Below are 24,695 nucleotides of genomic sequence, written 5' to 3'. Positions count from 1 at the left end.
GTTACTCTGACTTGTAATAATTATCAGTCACATGGTAAGCTTTGCAATCAAAGGTCAAATCCACCAACAACTCAACTGCTTATGGATATTAGTTAGTTTGTCACTTAGGGTACATGGAAGGAGTTGGGGAGATAATGGGGTTGAATGATGCATTAATTGGGGAGGCCTGAATGCTCTTTTAACGGGTGTGTGGAAGGGGTCGTGCATGAGCAAAAATGCACGTATAGAGAGTCAGGAGAGGTTGGAGGTGCGTATGAAATGTTTAAAAAATGTAATGTAGTTGAAAATAAACTGGTATTGGTACATAAAAAGATAAAAAGTGATTTTATCTACTTTGAACAGTAACGTCGTGCTTTTACATCCCACTCTTCACCAGACTCAATATTGTTATTGGCTAATTTACAAGGTTTAATGCAGTCAGTCTGTGCAAAATCAGTTTTTATGTACTATGGTGCTGTATGTTATGTTGTTCACAATTTAATATCTTAACATGCCACACATGACAGTGCACATCTGCATTTTTGTAATTGGATGGAGCATGATTTTAACTTTCAACTTTAACTTTATTGGCCGTCAAGGGAAATCTGTCTTGCAGCCACATGAAACGGAGAGTATACGTAGACATGTACATAAAACATAATAAAACACACATATGCTTAAATCTACCATATGAGATCACATAAAATACAGTGTACATAAACGTGACACCATTAATATAAACCTGCAGAACATCCAGCCATCCCCACCCAACTCCATCATCAATGCCTTTTCTCCTCACTGTGTGCACTAGCAGCGGTTTCCAAGTTGACAAGTGACAAGAATGCCATAGGCATTTAATACAGTACAAAATTTGACTCAATCTGTTTTGTGTGTGAAAAATTACACAAAAAGAAACGATTAAATCCTGACTTTAAATTAGTATTAGACCCAAATCTCCCAAATGGTCTTCGAGCACTACTCCATCCAGTAGTGTACATGAGGATATGTGGCATGGTGAGCCCTTAAGGCTCAGATGAAGACAGTAAGCCCTGGAAACATAGCGGACATGAGGTGGATTCTGTCAGTGTAAATCCAGCAGCCAATTACATAGAGGGAGGGATAGAAAAAGCAGGACAACAACAAATTCAGTAGGAGTGTTTTTTGGTCCCGGCAAAGTGAAGGAAGAATTCTGTGTGCGATTGTCTCTTCGTGTGTGTGTGTGTGTGTGTGTGTTTGTGTGTGTGTTGTTTTGACAGTGTGTAAATATATGTCTTTGCTTGCAGAGCACACGGAGGAGCAGATTTGTGAGACAAGCTCGAGCAGTTGCCTTCACAGCAGTGGTGAGATTGGAAGCAAGTGGTTTCTGAGCCAGTGTGACTGATGGCGTCTGTTGGTAGCGACGGCCGCAGAGAGGACGTGTTGTACTGGCGGCAGGGGGAAGCTGAAGCTTCCGGAAACAATGCTGTCCTCAGAGAGTCGGCTGAAATGACAAGACAAGCAGGGCCAGTGTTTCCATTCACAGTCCTCTCAACCTTCTGACACTTTTCTCACTTCCACCTCTCACTTATTATGATGCCCCTTAACACTACTCGCCTTCCATGTCTCCCTTCTTCTATCACCTCCTTAACGGACTATGTCCCTACTACCATCGCTGAGCTGCCTCACAAACAAGTTTTTTAAAATCTTTTTTTTTTGTGATCTCTCTTCATTTTTGCTCTTCATTACATACATATATATATATATATATATATATATATACACACAACACACATTTAAAAAAGAAAAACATTCTTCAGTTGCTTTGAGGGGAAATTGTATTGTAAAGTTTTTTTTCTCTTAAAACTTATTTTCTTTTGCATATTACCAGAATAGAAAGGGTTGAAGAGTAGAGGTGATAGTGGATGTGTGTAATCAGTACAAAAACATATACTTATTATATTTAATTACATATCTGTAACTACAATATTATTTTATTAGTAAGAAAGCAAAGAAACACAATATCAGCTACATCTATTATATAAGCCTATGAGTTTTCAGATATTTTCTATGCTGTCTGTAAAGCTCAATATAAACAAAACTAAAAGTGAACTAAACAAAAGCATGCAGAAGAAAGTGTAGTTCTTACCAGGGGGAGATTGCTGAGCCATACATATTGCAACTAAAATAATAAAATAATGTAAAATTTCCCTTCTTCCTTCATTGCCATCAGCAATACAGGCAACTCTGTCAGTCTTTCTTCAACTTGTGTAATGTCCCTCACTTGAGGTGTGTGTATCACCACATGTTTACCTGTCAAAACATTTTTGAGGGATCCTGATGAAGCGGAAGAGTGGCAGTTATGGAAAACATCAAAACTATTCCCCACTGGGAAGCCAGTGCAGCTGGTGTCATAATACAACACATGGCACATCCCTGCCTGCTAAAGATTTGCTTCACTGGAGTATCTGACATCTCCACAACTATTTTCTTAATTGATGTAGTTAAGTATGCACCCTCAGTCTCTGCATTGTAAATACCTGCAGTAATGTAGTGTAAAATGATTATTCCGCCATCAAGAAACAGCCATAATTTGCAGCTGTCAGTTCAGCTGCATATTAATTTCTCACATGTTCTGTTGTTTAAGAGCAGTTAAATGGAAAGTATTACGCTGTTTTGCCATCATAAACTATTCGCTACCAAGTTGTCTGAATCCATCTTCAGTTCCTAACTTTTAATTGTGAAATTACCCTTCAGTATTTAAACTCAGGTTGTCTTGAACGTGTTATAGATCTTTTCAGAAAGGCTTTTTCAACTCTTCACCATGAGTGCTCAGACATGTTCACTGCACATTTCAAATGCAAATGTCAAGTCTAACAAATAACTACGTTGACTTTTTTCAGCGTCAGTTTATTGACAGTATCTTAACCTTCAAAACAGCAGCCTTCTGTTACAGACAACAGGTCTGGGAAGGGGATGGTGGAGAGTGGCGGGACTATTAAAAATAGGTTAAGCTTGTCTCTGCACTATTTCTAACAGGCTCAGTTTGTTCCCTCCGGGTTCTCGGTGATTTGGAGTGTGACCCTGACCCTTTACTGCTACACAAAAAGATGGACAAATACACACACACACACACACACACACACACACACACACACACACACACACACACACACACAAACTTGTACTTCTATCTTTGTGAGGACACTTGTTGACATAATGCTTTTCCTAGCCCCTTAAAATAACCTCAACCTTCACAACTAAATGTCTAACCCCAAGCCCAACCCTACTGCTGACCTATACCTAATTCTAACCTAACAATATTTTGAAAATAGTATGAGAAAAGATAACATAGCCTGTATTTATGGTATCATATAGTGTAGCACTAGAGTGCCCAAAAGGCACGACTCATTGAATTTTGAAGTCCAACAGCCAAAGTGCAGACTGAAGGGAGCGCAGACAGCGAAGCTCCAAGTGCAAATGGGCCCGGAGGTGTGGTGGGTTTGTTCGTGGTTGTAAAGGAGCTGGTTGTGCAGTGTCTGGTTTGAATCCGGCCCAGTGTCGGGGATGTAGAGCATCAAAACCAACCAAAGAGATAGAAGTCAGAGGTTATTTGGTGTTAAACTATGACAGACTAACATTTTACAGCAACTTCGAAAAATGTTTATTTATTTCAAAAATATATACTGTATATATTTTTTTAAACACTATAAATACCCCCTGTGCACTGTGTGTACTGGTGAATGCAGGCCCTGTGTTAGACATCCACTCTATGGAGGAGTGTCATTAAAATTCCCTGTTCCCGCCTACAGAGGTAGTGCTGAGTATGAACTTTAACATTCAAACACCTTCAGGTCCCCTCTGTGCTTGAATTAAAATACACACACACACACACACAGACACACACATACACTCACCATGACGATCACTGTGCACTTCACTGGAACTAAATCACAGTGAATGCACTTGTCGGTTTCACTGCACCTTCACAAGATCTGTGTCGCTGCTTGTGTTGCATTGTACAGTGCTAATGGGCACATCGAAGGGAGAGACAGGTGTCACCTCTCTGATCATGTTGACGTGACTTTGCTTAAAATATTTAAGTCAAATATTCATTTGAAATAGGGACATTGAATTAAGGATCATTATCTACTCTGTATAGTCATATGGTGTATTAATGCATGAGTGAATAACAAATAGGAGAAAAATAGCACGGCAGCTTCAACTCACCAGCCTTGAAAGTGTGTTTTCTCTCTTGGTTTCACTCTCACTCAGGCAATAATAAAACAGAAACGATGAGAATATAGGATCTCTGACATTTATTCGAACCGTTTTTACATCTATCTCTACCCACATCTATAAGAATAAGAATAACATTATAGGTATTAATCCAACCATAGTTTCCATCAGTTATATCAACAAGAGGGGCATTAAGGATGTTCTTAACTGAAGAACACAGGCATGAACCATTACTGATCACATCTAAGTGAATCTTGGCAGAGGAAACTACCATCAGACTCCACTCGCCACGGGTAATGTATCAGCCTCATTTGATATAAAAAAACGAACATTTTGAGAAAATGTTCCCGTTTAAAGATGGTCCACTGCACCCTCAGCAGTAAGATCTAAGTACCGGACATCTGTGTTTTTGTAGTAACTTCACACATTATTGACTTTTTAACCCAAAGTAAACAAATATGGGTATAGGCGATGACACTCATACCTGCTTTACAACAAATGACACATGACAATGAAACGCTTCTTCAGTAGAGAAGGAGGAAGAAAAGAAAAGATTGTGGTAGTTCGGCTCGTTCTACTACAACAAGAGTGCTTGAGTAAGTGAAGAAGAAGACAGAGCTAACGCCTTTTATTTTTACTATACATGTAAGGGGACTTATTCACTACAATTGTAGTGATTTAAACATGTACGTTCCTCCTTATCATAGGAAACAAGAGGTTCCTCATATTCTAACACCACTGTTAAAAGTGGAAAAAATAACAGTTTTGGTGACATTCATTTGAAATGTTTTTGCTTTTTTTCTGGAGAAGGTCAGTGTTTCACACTTATGAGTCCCTTGCGAATCTAAAGACTCTTGAAGCCTAGCTGAAACCAAACCATATTCCACACCTAACAACACAATTTGTTTGACACATTTTTCTTCTAAACTGACAGAAGTAACCTACTGATTTTCTTTTTGATATACATAGGCATTTTAACGATGAGCATCCACATTTCTACAGGCTAATACAAATACTGGCTTTTATTTGACATCTCTGAGATTTGTACTGCTTTGCCTCTACAGTTTACAGTACAATGAAGCACCGAACATAAATGTAAAGTGAAAAAGAAACATGTTAGAAATTTGACTGTGGCCATTATGTTTTTGATTTCTAACTGTACTGTATGTCACAACATGTTTAATACCAGAAACCCTTGGGAAGGTATCGCAGTGACAATGCCCTTTTCTCTTTGTTTTGACAGATTTAGCCCTCACACGCAGAGAACAAAACATCCTCTGGTTTTATTTTCATGGAAATCTGTCTCATGCCTGCACAAATGTGGTTTTGCCGTTTGGTTTGCAGTGTATAGGAGGCACACACTGCCATTTGTTGTGTTTTTATACAACTTCAGGAATGTCTTTTCCTGTGTGATGGTAGAAGAGATTTACAATTCAATATAATTAATTCCTATACAATGACCCTGCATACTATAGTGTTAATCAATACTATGCACTTGACACAACATTTCTGTAACACAGTTCTAACAAAAATGGATTTGTTGTATTGCATTATGTGCATATTAGAGGTCTATTAAAGCTCCAAACTTTTGGACCAGCTCAGAAACAGACCTGTGGACCTGTGGGAAACCCCCATCCATCCTGACTTGTATAAATTAACTTACAAACAAGGAGACTGATCTGAAAGACACAATGAGAATACACCCAAGGGCAATTCAACCAGATCCAAAATGTAGTCAATTCGAACAGAACCAAGTATAGAGAGAACACCAACGCTGGCAGTAGTATATTCCGCCACAAATTTACTCGTGGCTGTGGTTGAAAAGAGCAATATATGACATTTTTTTCTGCACTTCACAATTCACTACTCTGTTATACATCCACAAACAAATTTTTCACCTATATTAGGTTATGACACACCACATTATCAGAGCTGGTAATGGGTAGCCTCAGATCTATTCCAGTATCAGAAATGTTGAGGCGTACACCTGAGACTGGCTGCAATAAGATGGGGCTTTCCCTGGATCCCGCCTGAGTTGGGCCCTGGGTTGAATCTCAAGTGTATCCTTGACAACCACTATGATGTCGACCTCCTGTGGATACGACGTTGCCATTTTTCTTTACCACAGTAGTCTGATAAGTCATCCACCAGTTTGCCTTGTTTTATAGTGACATGTAAACCGCATAAACACCAACAATAACACAGACGTGCGATTCTCACACTGATATTCACAGTGAATATACACATAAAAACTTCTGTGAATTATGTCCTTAATAGTCTTTCACAGGCAACCCTTTGATTTACTGAGCATATTAGTGCTGCTATAACATTATCAGTGAGGTTAGAGTATTTATTTCATCTATGAACCCACAATGAACATCTGATGAAACTAAAAATTAGTACTGTAAATTAGTTACACACTAGTAAATCAGCTGTATACTGACCTTTCATGGGCTGATGCACACAAACCCCGAGATGCAGCTGAAATACATCATCCCTATGACAGCAGCCCATAACATGGATCTGTGTGTGTGTGTGTGTGTGTGTGTGTGTGTGTGTGTGTGTGTGTGTGTGTGTGTGTGTGTGTGTGTGTAGGTGTGTGTGCGTGTGTGGAGGATTTCCAGGATCAGGTGTAATTGGCTTCAACTGAGGTAACAACTAATGACTAATGTACAGTTGCTGGGACATACAGCCGAGACTGTTTCTAGAATACAACAGAATGTAGAGGTTAATGAAATCCACATCGCTGTTCATCAGAAACAAGGAAATAAACAAGAAAGACAGAAGGATGTTGTTTTAAATGTTTGTCACGTCTCTCTTCCAAATGCTAAACAGAAGATGGAAATTACATTTGTGAGCTGAGCAATGAACATCAGTCATGATCAATAACAATCAATTCATGCAATAGAAGCGGGGCTACAAGGGAAAGCTTGACATTTTAAATTTAAATGTTATTCTCCTATACAAGGGAATTGTAACTCTGGAAAAAAATGTTTCTACTCTTATCCATCAGCTGGCGGCATGGCTTGAATTGTTAATGCGTCCTATACTGCCAGTAAGCAAGCCAACACATTGCTTATGGTGTCCATTTGTTTCAATGAGAAATGCTCAAATTAACATACTAACTGAGGAATCTTCCTGATAGTGTTTCTCACAGTGACAGTTTAATAACTTGATTTAAGCATGTTGCTCTACCAAAAAAACACAACGTTATGGCTGTGATGAGGAGAAGCATATGCTTTATCTAAGCCTGAAAAATCACCAACAAAGTCAAATGAGACAAATCTTGGCTCTTATTGGAACTGACACCATTGGTGCATTCCCTATCGAATTGATCCTCTTCCAGTACAATTATTACTTAACTCTGACACCAGTAACACAGTACATCATGATGTTGTAGTCACATTCAAAAGATCTTGGAAGGTTTTGGTTGTTGCGAGAGCTTCCAAAACCTTCAATCCAATAATTACAGGGAAAAAGTTGTGTTGCATCAACACGTCTGTGTTTTTGTGCCAGGGTGATCAAAACAGCACAGTTACAAAATAAGTAAGACTGAGCAGAAAAGACAGAGAACAGCTCAGTACACTGAAAGGGAGAGACAGATTGGAAACAAATAGGCTCTCCTTCAGTGTTGCTCTGCAGAGTGTAACATGCTCTTTGCGTGTGTGCGTCGGCACAGTATGTGTGTCCAGCACATGGGCACGGTCCCTGCATCATAATGTAATTTGCTGCCAAATCTTTTACACCCACTGATAGTCTGCTGAATTTGTGGAGATAACTGTAGAGTGATTACTGATAACAAATGTGTGAACTACTTCTGCCCTGGTCTGGATTTAGTTTTGGGATTACATGAGTTTGTTGCATGTAATCATCATATCCTGATTACAGAAACCCAGGTGAGGCCTTATCCTGCAGGGTCTGGGAAACTGAATATGCTAATTGGGTTAAAAGAAGCCAGGACGCCGTGGTCTGTTAATTTTCATTCAGATATCTGGTCAATTTCTGTGATCTACAAAGGCACATATTCCACTTGAATCATTTCATTGCCAAAAATCACCAAATATGACGATGAATGATAAAATTGTGAGCTAAACTGAAACAAATGTTTGCAATGAGCAGAACAAATTCCTTATCACTTGTTTTCTCATCTTCCTTTACCTGTAATAAGATCCAGCAGGCAGTGTCCAGGAGGCCTCAACAGATAGTAAATCCATCCTCAGCTCCTGAGATAACTTCAGAAATGACTCAGATGGTGATCTATGTAGACTCAATTAAACTCAATGTACTCTACATATGTACAGCACATTAATACACAGTGCATTCGTCAAATATATATTAATATGCATTATATATTACTTATATATTAAATACATATAGAATATGGTGCCAGCTTTTAGTTCAGTGGCAAGACTGAAGAGATTTATTCTAGTTTTATTGTTTCATACCTCATGCATACCTCCCAGAGTGTGAGTGAGAGTCTTGCCTGTATTATGTGACTTGGCTGCTGTAACACCACAATTCCCCATTAAGATTAATAAAGTCCTTTTATCCATCTATATCAATGAGACAGACAACATGATAATCATTTACAGAGGGAAATGAGAACCCAGGTTACTTTATAGTACACTCCAAGTAAACATTACATCCCACATATGATCAAAAGCAGGACATGACTTATTATTGGGATACAAGAGTGTATTTAAAAAGTGCTCTATATAATGTAACATTTCAAATGTGACTGGAAGTCCTGAAACATTTCAGTGATATACAGAATTATTCATCAAAGACAGCTCAATTTAATTGCAACTGATAGAAAAGGTTGACCTTTTATTCTCTCAGTACATGAAACAGTATTGGTTTCAAGCTTCAATAAAGGTTAATTAAAAGATATTACACAGTGTTAAACCAGATGACCATGTTTGAAAATGACACAATAATTTTACTTCTATCTTTATTCCTGTCCACAACTGTGTCTACCACAGTCAGAAACTACTCCTGCCTGTTCTACAGCAGGTGTTAGCTTGCCTCCTGCTTGTGTTTTGGTCCCAGTGTTTTAGAAAAAAATCAAAAATAGTTTATGGATCCATACTGCTTCATTTACAGTTTACACAAGCAAACGAATTAGTTACAATTTAAAGTCCCTGCTGGCACAATATTAACCTTAATATGTAATTCTCAGTTTAACAGATTGGTTAATTGTGGCCATAGTGTTCAATAGAAAAGGGGACAATTCTGATAAAATTATTATTTTCTCCTTAAATGGATTTTGTTTATTAAAACTTTTTGTTAAGCATGCATAACTGCAACACAAACACATATTTTATCACATATACGTTATACCTACATAACACATACTAAACAATGCTCACTGAGTATAAAGTGAGATAATGTGTGATTGACTTAATTTGGCTCCTGACGAACAAACTTACTTGCTTGTCCTTGGACATTGTTGGTTTGCCATGGCTGACGTGTCTCAGTGTTATGTAGAAGTGAAGAGCATTACCCTTACATTGGTTAGCAGGTATGATGGGCCTCTTTTTTAGAGACAGGGGGCAAAGGGTAAGTTCCAGCCTTGAAAAAATATTGCTCAGCCTTAGTGATCTTTTTGCCAAACTGTCAAGCCACAGGCACTTCTGTGTTGATGTGCGACCAATCACGTGTAAGGACAGACAAGGATCATACATCAGGAGCTGAGAGATGCTCATTACACATGTGTAACAGTGTTTCATGTTTATAATTCATGTTTTTATGCCAAACAAAATGTAAAATAATGGTTAATTTCAGTGATATAGGTGCACACAGCAATCAAAGGTTTGGCTGAGTCCTAAAAGCCAAAAGTGGTACTAAATGAAGAGACATTTGGGAGCTGAAAGAGCCGGCTCTTATTGCTGAGCTGAGCCAAATGATCTGGCTCGCTAAAAAGAGTCAGAATTCCCATCACTACTTTTAGCACAATAGGACTTTGATTACTTATGAGCACTGGAGTGGTTTGTAGCTGACTGTGACATGGTCTGGATGAATATAAGCTGTCCCAAACCATGCTTCTCTGCCAGAAAAAGGTAGATAGCTGAGTCTAGGTGAGAAGACCTGCTGTTCCTACTAGAGGAGTTCAGGTGTCTCTGGGTCTTATGCACAGGTAATAATGAAAACCATTAAAAGGACAACCTTTTTAGGAGCACTGACTGCAGAAACACATGTTTTGTGTCAGGTGATTTTGTTGAAGAAACAGTTGACTTATAAAGCAAAGTTCTCAATTTGTTGGTCAGTCTTTGTTCCAACCCTTGCCAGTAATAACATCTTTTGCACACTGATTGTAATAAAGGACTTGAAATTAGGCTTTTGATAAAGTGAGATGTTCATTGACTCAGTAAGAGAGTATGATGCTTGAATTGAGAGGAACAAGTTGAAGAAACTGAGGCAGTTACTGTAGTAGAGATGCACCCTGGTCACTTCCCCCATGGAGGTCCTCTAGGCCTCACCACATGGGAAAATTGTAAAAAAAAAATCCTCACCTCCTCAGCTCACTAGTTTCATTATTTCAGTTCTACTCTCTGTGGTTTAAGGATCAGAATTGGAGGTTTAAAACTGATGCACTTGGATGACGCTGGAAACGATCACTGATAGTGATATCAGTGAATCGACATGGCTGGGGGTAACAGTAACTGAGGATTGGAAATCTCCTCAAATGTTTCCAATGTGTTCTGCTTTCCAGCATCACTCCACAGCATCTGAGATGACACAGTGGAATTGCTACATGTATCATGCTTCAATTCAAACTTGAATTACCTTGCGAAACTATGAGCTAATGACACTGCCTACTGTGCGAATTTACCTGAAAGTGACCAGACAGACAGAAATGAGAAGTAACTAGTAAACTTGTTTATGAAAGTTAATGTAGCTTCAAATGTTTTCATTATGATGGTCTGTGTGTTGGTCTACATTTTACTCAGGCAGGCCACTGGCATAAAGGGAGATTTTCCCATCCCCAGGATTATATCAGTTAATCTAAATTCATCAATAACATTGCTGGAGCAGTTAATTAATCATAGCAGCTTTTGCCAGAACACCACACTAATAAGTGAGAAACTAACCTGTTCCTTCAACCATTCCAATGGTCATAACTTTTCTATGAAATCTATATCTGTGATAACTGTCACCTTACTCCACCTTAATGCACACACTTATTTGATTGGCTGTCTGTAAGCCAATCACACAATTCTACATCATCTAATTTGGACTGCAGTAGAGCCACACCCACTTTCAGGTAGAATGGCCAACCGTGAGGCACATTTTAATCTATTCATCATAAAGTTAAAGTACATAGTTATAACTGTGTTCAAAGTGAACATGAAAGGCTATATTACTTATAAATGTCAGAATATCAAATCAAAGATTTATGGCTTTTATTTAGGACTTTTTCAATTCAATTTGAATGGCCGGGGGATGTGAATGTCAGTGGAAGGGAAATGAATAGGAAAATACTGTTTTGAATGATTTTAACTGCACTGATTTGATTTTCTAAAGATACAATCAGCTTATAATGCTACTGGTTCTCCTATTGATTATGTACACAGGACATTCAACTCATGGGATTTGAACATACTGCTTTTCTGAAGATACTTTAGAAATTGAGGATTTAACCCTCATTTTTTTTATCACTAATTTTGTGTATATATATATATATATATATATTATATATATGATGCATTGTGTTTTAATGCATCACTTTACTCATTCATATGAGTTAACTATTCATGCAAAAATAAAAAACTCTATCTTTTCAGACTATTTATTGTTATTTTTACTGTTTTTTTTCTTTCATTCAGATTGAAATAATACACAGTTCTTAATTTTTTTTTGAGTGAAATTAGAGTAGAGGTCCACCATTACAATATTTTTTTGTGTTTGAGACATAACTGTTCTGAACTTGTTAAGTAACAAAATGGAAAATGACCATTCACGCTTTCTTTCATCACAGATAAACTTTTATTCATAGGTAGATTGGAACATTTTACTTCCTCTGGCGCACACAACAAATCAAAGTGGACAGTTAACAACTGGTGCATGAGGCACCATACCATAAAAAAAAATCATCGTTCATCATTGTTCACGGTTGCTTTCACAACATGATTTGTTTCTTTTGAATTCAATATTTACTTGCTAAATGTGAACCACAACTGTTTCAAACAATTCTGAGAATGTTAAAGAAAGGACAGAGAGGAAATGGAAGGCAAATGGTTTGGCATGCATTTTTCTGAGCTTAATAAGCTTCCTTGAAACAACCTTCATGCAAAAGTTATGCTCACTCAACTTCAGTTATGGATGGCTGGTTGCTGACTTCCATAAAACACATTTGTATATTTGATCCGGGGATATATTGTCATGCTCCTGGCCGGCAGTATTTATAGCTGGCATTCTCTGCTGTCAGGGAAAGGTTGCTGAGATAGACAATGCGTTGGAGGGCTCAGACAAGCCTTACGTAGGGACTGAGTCAAGATATTGACCTCTATTACAAAGCTCTAGTGAGGTACTGTATATGTGCAGTACACACTCTCTCTCTCACACACACACACACACACACACACACACATACACACTAACAGCCATAGTCTGTGGTATATGTGCTCCTTAATCCAAATTTAGGTGTTCTATTTAGTCTTTGCTGAGGCTTGTCTATCGACGGACACTCTAGTTTATCCTTTATCGTAAATTTTTTAAGCAAGTATCCAAGTTCTCATTAAACCGTTTTAACTGTCTCCTCAATACAACATCCTCACAACCTCTTTCCAATAATGGCTGTTCTGGGATGTACATTACAGCTACAGTCTGCCTATCTGTTGTGTAAGGGCTCTCTGAGGTATTGAAATGTGTGTCTGAGCCTTGTCCAGGGGCTGCTGATGAAAATGCATGAGGGTGGCTTTGCCCTTCACTTATCAAACTTAGTACATTAGACTGTGTGCTGAATCACAGGGGTGCTAACTCAAGTGTTTATCAACTTTGGATTTAGTGCACCCACAGGACGACATGGCTTGGCTTTGTCCTCACTGAAACCAGCTGTACTGGTTGAGAGTGCGCTATGACAACTTGTATTTGGATAGTAACGCTCTGTTGTTATGCAGAGCCTTTTAAACCAAAGTCTGATGGACTCCAGTTTTGGTATATTGAGTTTGCAGGAATAACTGTATTCTCTCAATAATAACTGATTCAGAGAACTGTAGGAGAAATTTTTTATTTTTATTTTTATATATATACAGTATATTTTATTTGTCTGTCAGTGGCTGTTAAGACATCTTTTTTCCTTTTTCTCCAAGTGCCTCGATGGGTCTTTAAGAGGGGCGACACTATTCTAATACATCATACCATCACGATAATGATCTCCAATTAGCTCAAGTCCATTCAGGGAATTAAATGGTGAAAGGGGACTAAGATCAGTCTGTCCTTACGAGTGTGAATCTGTCAAACCACCGTGCTAAGCACTCTGATGTCTTTGAAGTAAGTTCAAAAGGCAAGTGCTGTGGTTCAAAACTCTTCCCAGATGACTCCTAATGAGTCCTAAAAGTAAGGCACCCTGACTCCTGTGAGTTTGACCTTTTGGAGGAAAAAATGTCTTTTTATTTTGTTGTTCCAATTATGGTACCATTCAAGACAAATCGTTCTTCTTGTGTTATCAAATGTTTCCTATGGATTTTGGAGTCTGGAACCACAGCTTTTTGTTGATTTGCTGGGGGAAAAAGGCTCACAAAAGCCTGCACCTACTAAAAGTAAATATTTAAAAATGGTCAATGATTAAATTAAAAACACAGTTAATCAAAACTCCTTTCAGGTTTATTATCACTGAAGTGTTATTAATTGTAAGCTTATGTTTATACTAGATTATAATGATGTGAAGATAATCTTTTGTTGCATCAATGACTGTGGACGAACTGGGAATAGAAACAATTTAATTTAATTTCAGATTAGATAAAAGTGGTGTTTACTGTAGTAATGTACTGTAGTAGAGTTGAATAGCTCATTATTTATGCAGTCTCTAGGGGAAATAGCAACAGCAGCATAAGAAAACAGTGATGGAGAGCTTTGCAGAAATGTCAGTTGACTGGAATTAATTTCCCCAGCTGCAGGCATTCATAGAGCGGGATTACAAGAACAACTGATTATCATCAACAATTTAAATCTTCATATTTAAACACAACAATGATAAAGCTAAGTAGCTAATACTTTCCAGAGGTTGGAGCTATGGTAAGAGTATGTTTTTGAGAGGGAAAACAACCCACCCATTTTTGGTCCCTGGGATCCTTTATGCTGACACAAATGTAAATTAAAATGACAAGATTTCTTAGTGGCTATTATCAATATTTTATAATAATAATGGATCAAACGACTATGTGTAACATGAAAGAGGTCACTCATAGTGATGAACCCCCTGCAGTTTTTCTCAGCTGTGCAAAGATGTGCCCTAGAAATGATGTTTCTATACAACTACACTGCAACTGCAACAGCAAATACGTTTAGTAGAAAATGTAATTGCGACAAGATTATGTTTTCTATTATCATAATGATGGTGTGTTGTTTATATACACATTTGGCAAATTGTAAAAACGTTGATACTGAACATGACGGTAAAATGTTCACAGATAATGCATTTGTTTTCTTGTTTTCATCAGATCCCTTGCAGATGCAAATGAACAGACAGTCAAATTCGGCCGCAAATTGATTTGGTGTGGAGCTATTAACTGGAGAGTTGGGCCTGGTTCTAGTGCAAGCCCCTGGATTATCTGGCGGTATTGGGGTCCAATGCAGAAGTAGGGGAGCTTGCTGCCCCCACCTCTGGATCACTCTCCTTCTGGGCAGACCAGTACAGAATCTTAGACCTTATATCTTAGGATATGTGAGGGACAGGGGTGTAGGTGATCCTGCAGCTGGTGATAGGACAGGAGACGCGGGGATAGAGAGTAGAGGAATTACATGCAGCAAAAAGTCCAGTCGTGTCGAAACCAGGGATTCATGGCTCAGCTGCCAGGACCCACATCCTCCACTGCTACAGTAAAAAAAAGGACTCTGAACATAATGCAACCATCATGTTTCCTACAAAACTTATGTATTTGAGTAAAGAGACAAGATAAGACATAAATTCATGCCTAATGCTTTTATGGAGGGTGTTTATCAGATTTGTGTTCACGAAAAATGAATTTATTTCCCTCTTAATTTTTGTTTTCAATTTTAATTGTCTTCTCATTTTTGATTTATTGATATTTATGTCTATTACTACATGTGTTCCTTTTTCTTTTAATATTGACAGTTTTGGCTACAACAATTTCCTTTCACTGCTTACTCTGTGCCTGTCGTGCAGAAGCCAAACATACACATAGACAGGCAGACACAGGCCCAGTGCTATGCAGCTCAAACATGACCCACCATGTTGTGCTAGAGCATGTCTTACTTGCCTTACTTACAAACTGACATAAAAGAAATACATGTTGTTATTAGTTAATAAGGAAGATTAATAACTAAAAACTGTCCTTGTATAGTCCCTACCCACTCACACACAAAAGTATTCCCTTCAGTGCGATTGAAGAAAATGCATTAATCTAATCAGTGTTGCGCTGTATATAACTAGAATAGATGAGAAGGGACATAGGGATTGGTGAAGACTGGGAAAACCCATCCTCAACATCACAACCACTTAATGAAGTCCTTGGCTGCTAAACAATTAATACGAGCCTACACTTTATTAAATATGCAATAAAGACTATTATGGCTAAGTGAGGAAATAACAGCCATTCTAGCAAGCATTAAAATGTCTAGCTCCATTTGAGGCTCATTTATGGAACCTCTCCCATTAAGGATACATTAATACTGCAGGCACAGTTGAAGGGCATTGGAAAGTACTCTTCTAAATATTAAAGATGGCTGTCACTGGAAAAATATGTTGTCAGCAGGGTGAAGAATTAGGGCTATGTAAATTTCATCACATCCCCTCACTTAATGACAAAGCAGAGATCAAAATGTCACGAAGGACAAAAAAGCTCTCCATATCTGATTTAAACAAAGTCAGACACAAGATGATTATTTAATGACTGCCTGCGTACCAAGAAACGCATTGACACACACAGAGCAAGGACCCACACACTTTAGTTCTATTTGGCTTTAACAAGATTGGAGCTCATGTGTGTAAGCAAACGTGACACATTTGTACACTTTGCCTGATATCTCTCAGTTTTAGAGAACCCATCCTGAATTCTTAGCCATCTCTTGACCACACTTTCACTTCTTATGTAATATACCTGGCTGTAATTGTGATATATGATGAATGCAGAGGTGGTTAATTTAATCAAAAGCTACAACCTCATTAATAAATCTCCAACAGTTCAATTTATCCACTCATTTACAGAAAACAAGAACAAGGAGCACAGTCACTGATGTGCTGGGATATTGTAACAAGTGAAAGCAAGCTCAGTGCTGGTCAAAAGCTTGCAATGTGGGAGTGTGATGCATGAATAATGCAATATTGTTGTCATGAGGTTAGGATCGGGTCAGAAAAAAAAAGAAAAAAAAAAAGACCATAAGTAAAAAAAATTTTTGCAATGCTCTTTCAAACCAAATCAACATATGGCCAAATGGAAATGTGAAATGTGAGTGATTTCAACCAAAACAACCTTCTTTCTTTCCCCATCTACCCAAATTCAGTCCTGCTTTAACACTAAAAATAAATATACTTTGGGTTCTTTCAAGCTGTTTCACAATCACAGACTTGATCAAAGACTTGATGGTTTAAATTAAATGGTGATTATCTTTGACAACTTTGAACCTTTCGAAACAATAGTATGTCAAGGTGCAGGAATTGAAGTGTGATATGTCTGTGGAAGAACCGCAAGCATTTCCTTTCCTTGTGGAATATAAAGTGATAAACTCTTTTGAATAAAGCAGAGCAGGAAGCTTTATTATCTGATGTTATAGGGGCTATTTGTAAGTTTTCTTTGCAGCCAAAAACGTTTTCTCGCCGGGAATGAATGGTGGTGATTTTCGCTTGATAAAAGCTTCATCCATTGTTTTCGTTATAATACAAGAGGATATAATAGCGCTATGTCTTCAGGGCAGATTGGCAGCTACAGCGAGTCGCTTCAGTTCGTCTTGTGTTACCTGTTCAAGTTCCCTGTGTTCCTCGTGCTTGTGGTTCCTGTTTAACTCCCCAGTGTTACATAGTGCTTCAGCTTGCTGTTCGTGTTCCTTGTGTTGCCCCGTGCCTCTGGTTCCTGTTTGGGTCCCTGTGTTTCCTCATGCTTCAGCTTGCTGTTCGTGTTCCATGTGTTGCCTTGTGCTTGTTTGTGGGTGGAGTCAGTTCATTCCACTAACTCCCTTGTGTTTTGGTGTGAATGTGGGTCCAGCCTTAACTTAAACTGTGACAGGGATTGCTTTCCACTGCTGGAGAAAGTAAAGAAATGAAGTTTGACACTGAACTTGCAACATTTCTTCTAGACTGGTAAATAAACAGGTGACGTTGGCTATGCAGCAAGAGAAGTACTTAGCTTCGACCACTGTCGGCCATATAATACGCCCTATGAGCAGCACTATGTCTCCGGGGCAGATGGGAGGCTACAGTGGGTTGCAATAGGAAAATGACGAGACAGGCCAGGGCTAGCTGGTTAGCATTCTAACTAAAGTTGAAGAAAAGATTGGATAGAGACAAGAGTAACATCGACATCGCTTTCTACTGCTGGAGACAGCTTTTGGTAAGTAAAGAAATACGTTTCCCCTTGACTGGTAAGTAAACAGCTGTTGATGCTAACATTGGCTATGTAGCTATACCAAACTTACAAATAGCTCCTTTTTAATATAATATTGTGGATGTGAAAATCAAAATGATTGCTGCTCTGATGCTGCATCTTACACAATGAAGTCATGGCCATGCCTATAATTTCCTCTGTACGGTATATACTAATACCTTATGAATAAAATCATGAATGTTGATTTTTGGGTGTCCCATAAATGAAAAAGTTCAAGTTAGGACAGCTTTTGGATTGCTGTGAATAGACATCAAAAGGATGTTGACATCAAAAGTTTATTTATTTTTTTATTTTATTTTGTGGGTTCCAACTCTTCAAGTTTACCAGTGCTCTCTTCCTTTGGTCTGACTTTATCTTTAAAATATAACATGGACAGTCATCATCATTATTAGAACTTCATGTTCACCACAGCCCTACTAATGGAAATATATCACTGGGACTGTAATAAGTAATGACTGCAAAGTGTAATTGAATTTGATCATATTCGTCTTCATCACATTAGACTTTGCCCAGAGAAAGAAGAAATGTGGAGCCCATCTTTCAATGTCCAACTAAAATTTTCTCAAAAAGAGGCGGTCCAGTTTTACCTCACTGACATTTGAAACTGAAGACCCTTGATCTGGAATTATGATGCTTAAAAAGGGCGTCACACTTGGAACTATTTTGTAACCTGAAAAATCTGCAGATGAAATTAATTATGGACAACAATGATATAATACGTGTGGTTATCACAAAGGTCAAGACACTCAAAGCATTAGCTATGGTTTGTTGGGGTGTCTTATTAGATTAGAGCATATCTTGTAAGTCTAAGGTTAATTCCTTCATCAGTGTGCCCCAATGTCTCAGCTTTGAATTCATATCCATAGTTTGACTTTTGCAGCTTGTGTTCATCTTTGCTCACTTTGTAAGAAAAAGGTAAGGTAAGTTAAGAAAGACCTTAAATACAGTAAATAATGATAATAAATACACAAAACATTAGCTTATGGGTTCTTAGTCCCAGGCATGCACAAAATATTAGGGTATTGCATACATATTTGCCAAATTATAGTTAACCTAAAATTCAAAACATGAATAACTTTACACAGCATTCTGAGGCACATTTAATTTATACATATGCCCAGCCAACGTAGACAGGTGCTTGAAATATTATGAAAAAAGGACATTTTCAATAGACAGACTGTGCTGATATGTGGTATATGTTACCAGCTAAATCACATGTAAACTCAACAGGTGATATAGAAAGAATATTATGGTGAAGGAAGATCATTAAATGTGCCTGAACTGGAATCCGTTTTTAAATTGTACTAAAAACACCTGCTTTCTCAATCACCGTGGCACAGGAAAGGGCAGTAGAAATGGGCCTCTGAGAGCCTGAAAATATCCCTGGAAAAACAAAGTAATCAGGTTAAACATTTCACTGCCGTAAGGGTATGTAAATTTGAGCTAATCAGTGGGAGATAAAGTGGATTATCATCATAGTAGTATGCCTCTGTCAGATCGTAAAAATAGCATCAGAGGCAATGCTGGATCAGAATCCACAAGGCTTCCATCAAAACTGACTTTCCACCATTTCTGTGTGTGTGCCAAAAACATCATTTTGTGTTCATACACTGCTCAGTCTTGCTTCTTTGTTCTAACAAGGGAGGTCCTCGAACCAAAAGAACATATGAAGTCTAATTGACGCTCATGAGTTTCCTCTTGACATTTCATGCATGCTTCCACTCAGGTGGTACAATTGGACAAAAAAGTTGGAAAAGCCCTGCTTTTCTCTCTCCAGCAGCATGAGATTCTGAAAAGAACTTTGCATTAAACATTAGTGGGAAGTGAGCAATATAACATTTTCATTATAAGTCCAAGTCAGTCAGAAAGCTTGGTATGGCCTCTGCAGGATAAATCATCCCTTTGCCGCCTTCATGAAAGACCTTCAACTGAATAGTTTTTTTGTCTTTCCCCTTTCTGCTGTGGATTGTCCACGTACATGCAGAGCTTCTCCAGTAGGCTGTGGGAGTTTGAACTTTGGCTGCCTCTCTTGACAAAGACAAAACAAGCCTCTGTGAAGTTGATGAGCTTAGAAAAACATACAGTTTTACTCAGTGGCTTAGATCAACCACTTGAAATCCGATCCTCCGCACTCAATGTCAGTTTATTTTAGGGAGTAGTGGTGCATGCTTTCAACAGCAAAACTAGAGCTGCCATTGTTTGTACGGTCAAGCCTTTTCACCTCAGTGAACTGACATCTCTGAGATTAAGTTGACTATCAAATATATGTTAATTTAACATCAGTCTATTCCAGTACCAGCTGCTTAATTCAAATAAGATGCTAAAATACACATTGGCACTGTTCTCCTATTTTACATTAAGAAGGCATTCACTAGCTGGCCTATTGTGATAGTCAGAAAATAAATATAACCAGGCATGCTTAAGCCTGTGTCACAGCAAAGTGTGAACCACAGCAAATAAACAACGCAGCATGCGCCTTGGTATAGTAAAGTAACTTCAGAGTTAATTTCCTGACAACACAGATGTTAAGAAATAAAAAAATAAAAAGCAACTATGTGGCACTCTAGTGTGCTTGGTTAGCAATTGAACATGAAAGCCCTGTTTGGAATCCTCAAATCATGTTTGCAAATAACTAATACTAATAGGAACCTTTTTATATGTGAACTTTAAAGAAATACATGTACTTCAACCTTACAGAGCTTCCATCAGTCCTTTGAGGGAGTTATCAGTCCACTGGGTTTCAGACATGAAGGAATGAACCAAAGTCATCATGAGTGGTGGGAGAGAACAGTGAATAGAGATATGTATATGTCTGATTCAAGCATGTCTCAATTTTTCAACCTTTATTTTAAAAAAAAGAAGAGAAATGTGAACATATGTCTCTATGAGCAAAAGTAACCCCGCAAATATGAACATAAAACTACATATATATTTGCATGCATGAATATGCATGACCTACACACACACACACACACAATATTACACCCACACATCTACATACGGTACATAAACATGAAAAGCAAAGAAAATGATGCTTTCTCAAAAACATGAACATATATTTTACCAGTGCCCTTGTTTGTAGTTTACTTTCTCTTCACAGACATACATACACTGAGAAACACACACACACACACACACAAACACACACACACACACACACACACACACACACACACACACACACACACACACAGGTGATCCTTGTTGCCTAACTGACATCCCCTAAGGGCGCAAAAAGGGTTGTGAGTTTGGTTTATTCACGCTTTGTATGTCTTTGTATGTTTTGTGAGTTAAATTACTGTTTTTGTCAATGAAGCCTGGTGGCTTTGAACAGATAGTTACATACAATGGCTGTGTCTGATCAAACAAAAAGGAAATACATAATCTGAACCTGTCAGTGGCCAAAACAAGCACTTTCAGCGTACTTAATTTGATGCCGATGAAATGCCCCACTGTTTACATTGCAGCAGCTGATTAGTGGTTGCAGGGTATACTATTGTTGTTCAACAGTGGACCGATTGCAAAGATTTTTGTCCCACTCAATCATATTCATCCAAAAACATGGAAAAGTCAGGTATTCATTATCGTGGAGATTATACCCACCTGTCTGTGCCAATACTATCATTTGGAGACCACCTATTTAGTTGCGCTCAAAAATTTCCTGCGCATTGGATATTCTATTGATATTCTAAACTATTATTATAGTGTATTATTCTCACTAGTTCTGCATTCCAGCAAACAACAAACAAACATTTAGTGGAAAAATTCAAATGAACTTTGAAAAGTAATTTAGATAAAACATTTACAATCATACAGATGAAGCTGATGTATTGCTGCTGGATGCAAATTTGTAAATCCCAAGTACTGGACCAAATCACAGTCAACTGCAGGACAGACTGATTGAAGTAGTAATGAGGCTGAACATGTTCACATGTACAGAGTACAAAGTATTGGTACAAACAGTCATATTTTGTGTAATTATTTTGAGAATAAAACCTCAGATCATATGATATTATGATGCAATTTTATTTTTTGTGAAAAAAAAAGAAATAATTCGTCAAGAAATGAAACAATTCTCTACAGCATGTCAACTTGGGAAATATACATCAATTCCTCTTTTCCGCCTGAAAAGCCAGCCAGTGTGTCACAACTACAGCAAGGACAGATAAGGTTAGAGAGAAGACTGCGATGCGAGATGATCACCCCCCTCTTAATCTCTAGGGACGAGGGTTTGAAATCGAAAGAGAAATGACATCCCTGAGAAGGATGCTAAATACCTGCCTCACTTGGATGGAGAGTGATACAGACGGGACTGATCACCATAAACTAAAGTGTGAAAAACAAACTTAGAATTGCAAACTAAACGGTCCTGGCAGCCGCATCTGTTCAACAAACGTGAAGGTGGAGCAGAGAAGGCAGAGAGAAGGTGGTGTTTTTCTGTAATGACCAATAATTTAAAGATGTATTTAAGTTAATCTTATATTCCAATATATGTTCTGATAATCATATTTAATTTACCATCAAGGAAACATTTTTTAGTATTGTGTCTTCCATCTCCTTGATATCCTGATGTAATGTATGCAGTTGCCTCCCTGATGCATGTTTTTCTTTAGTTTTGAAATTTTCTGGGCCTTTTTGTACTTTTATTAGAAAGTGAGGATGGAGAGATGACAAGAAACGAAGAGAGGGATGCACCAAAGGTTCCCCCACTGAATTGGAATTGGGGATATCACAGTTTATGTGTCTTAAGGGACTCCCCATGTTTTTATCTTTTAGCTTTAATCTACCTACTTCATCTTTAATCTTTGGAAGGATACACTTACATTGTAGGAAGAATTAACTTCTAATTATACATTCACTTTTCTTTGCGCACCATGACACACAACTTTGTTGGATACAATTATTTTAACCATAGCCAAATGCAGGTTGAAATACATCATGATGTGTTATTTCCAGCTGAGAAATTTGTAACAACAAAAAGGGGTCTCTTAGGTGATGGAAGTAGCTTCTGTTTTGTCCAAGCATTGTATTTGAATATATTTTTTATTTATTTCATAGTATGTCAACAGCTTAATTAGCCATGATGAAGCTGAAGTTGTTCTATCAAAGCTCATCATGGCTGGTTCAGGTCTTGTACCTAAGGTTTGCATCAGCCCCAGCTGCTCTGCATCTCTTTGATCACTCCCCAGGTGCTGCTCATTACTCAAGAGTATTTAGGGCAGTGACTTCAGCCACCCTTTGTCTTGCTGTCCTAACAAGAGAATGATAGTGTGAAATTTTAACAGAGGTGTAAAACAGTCTTGCTGCTTGCATGGCCGCGGGAGTGGTGAGAACATAATGTTCTTATAGTGTTGACATGGCCAGTTCTACTCTGCCTCAGAATGACTTCTTACCTTTGCTCTAACCATTCTCACCCCTCATGCATAAACCTAACCAATCCAACCAGCGACGCAACGATGCAACGATCATTAGCCAGTGAGAGGCAGTGTAGGGTGGGTCCTGTCAACTCTATATTAGGGTTAGTAAGTTTACATCCGGGTGCTGTAGCATTGATTGCTAATCGAAGGACCGTCACCACTGTGGGGCCTGTTGCTAACAGGTGTCAGGCTAGGACTGGGCCACCCAACTTCAATTTTCTGGCCAGACGTTTTAGGAAAGAAACATTCAGCTGTGCATGTACATCAACTTGGTTTGCTAAATGGAAGTGGCTTCATTAGGCTACATGGCGGAGTGTGGTCGGGCTGTGTGTTTTGCTTGGGTGAAGAGGCAGCAGAGGGAAACTGGTTGATTTGGTGAGACTTCACCATCCCGAGGAGCTGGACCCAGTCCGTCCTGATGGCCACATTTGGAGTATTGTAACTACTGGAGCACATTGTCTGCAGCTCAAGGTAAGTTATTTGGTTTAAACTGCCGCCGAGCAGCTTAAAATTCAGCTGTCAATTACTTTTAACATCACATTGATATAACTTTGTTGAAATCATTTGCATATTTGGATATATTCTTATGTGCCGTGCACAATGGGCTTTGTATATGTGTGCTTATGTGTTTTGCAGTGCTATGGCATTATTGTGGGCTATTATTGTGCAATAGCATTACTGAGTTCTTTTTTTATAGACCTGGCTGCTGCTGTTGTTACTACTGCTGCTTTTTTGGTGTGTGTGTAGTGGTATTGTTGTATTTGTATGGGTTGGGGTAAAATGCTCCTCCCACTACAGCACCCCCAACTGAAAAGATCTTCCTGTGGCCCTGGCTGCTTGTCTCTGTGTGGTTTACCTGATTTTCACTCAGGTGTAGATTTGTGTATGGACAGTAGGGACATGTCAAGAGTTGCTGAATTGTCCCTACCAGTATCTTACAATAATCTTGCCATTTTTAACTCCCCTCTGTGTTACCAGTGATCTATAGAATGCGGTAATGAAAGTTGCAAGGTTTGTGTGTATTTCTGCAAAATGTTGAATGATAAAGAGTGAAAGACGTGCATATGGGGGATACTCGACTATGATGTGGCAGCCCCCGACATCAAACTGCATTACATATTGTTGACCAGTGGCAACCTGGCAGAAGCAGTGGTGGAGATGATGTTGTTGGTGTTGAGAGGTGGTGAATCTGAAATGCAAAGTATTTGTAGTTTAAAGGTTTCAAATGTCACAGAATTGAAAACATCTTCACTGGACAAAATGAACACCAGTCGATATTGCATCTAAATTTCAGTAGTTAAGT

This window comes from Seriola aureovittata, chromosome 1 (genome assembly GCF_021018895.1).
Source record: "Seriola aureovittata isolate HTS-2021-v1 ecotype China chromosome 1, ASM2101889v1, whole genome shotgun sequence".
Classification (NCBI taxonomy): domain Eukaryota; kingdom Metazoa; phylum Chordata; class Actinopteri; order Carangiformes; family Carangidae; genus Seriola; species Seriola aureovittata.
This window is presented reverse-complemented; position numbering follows the sequence as displayed.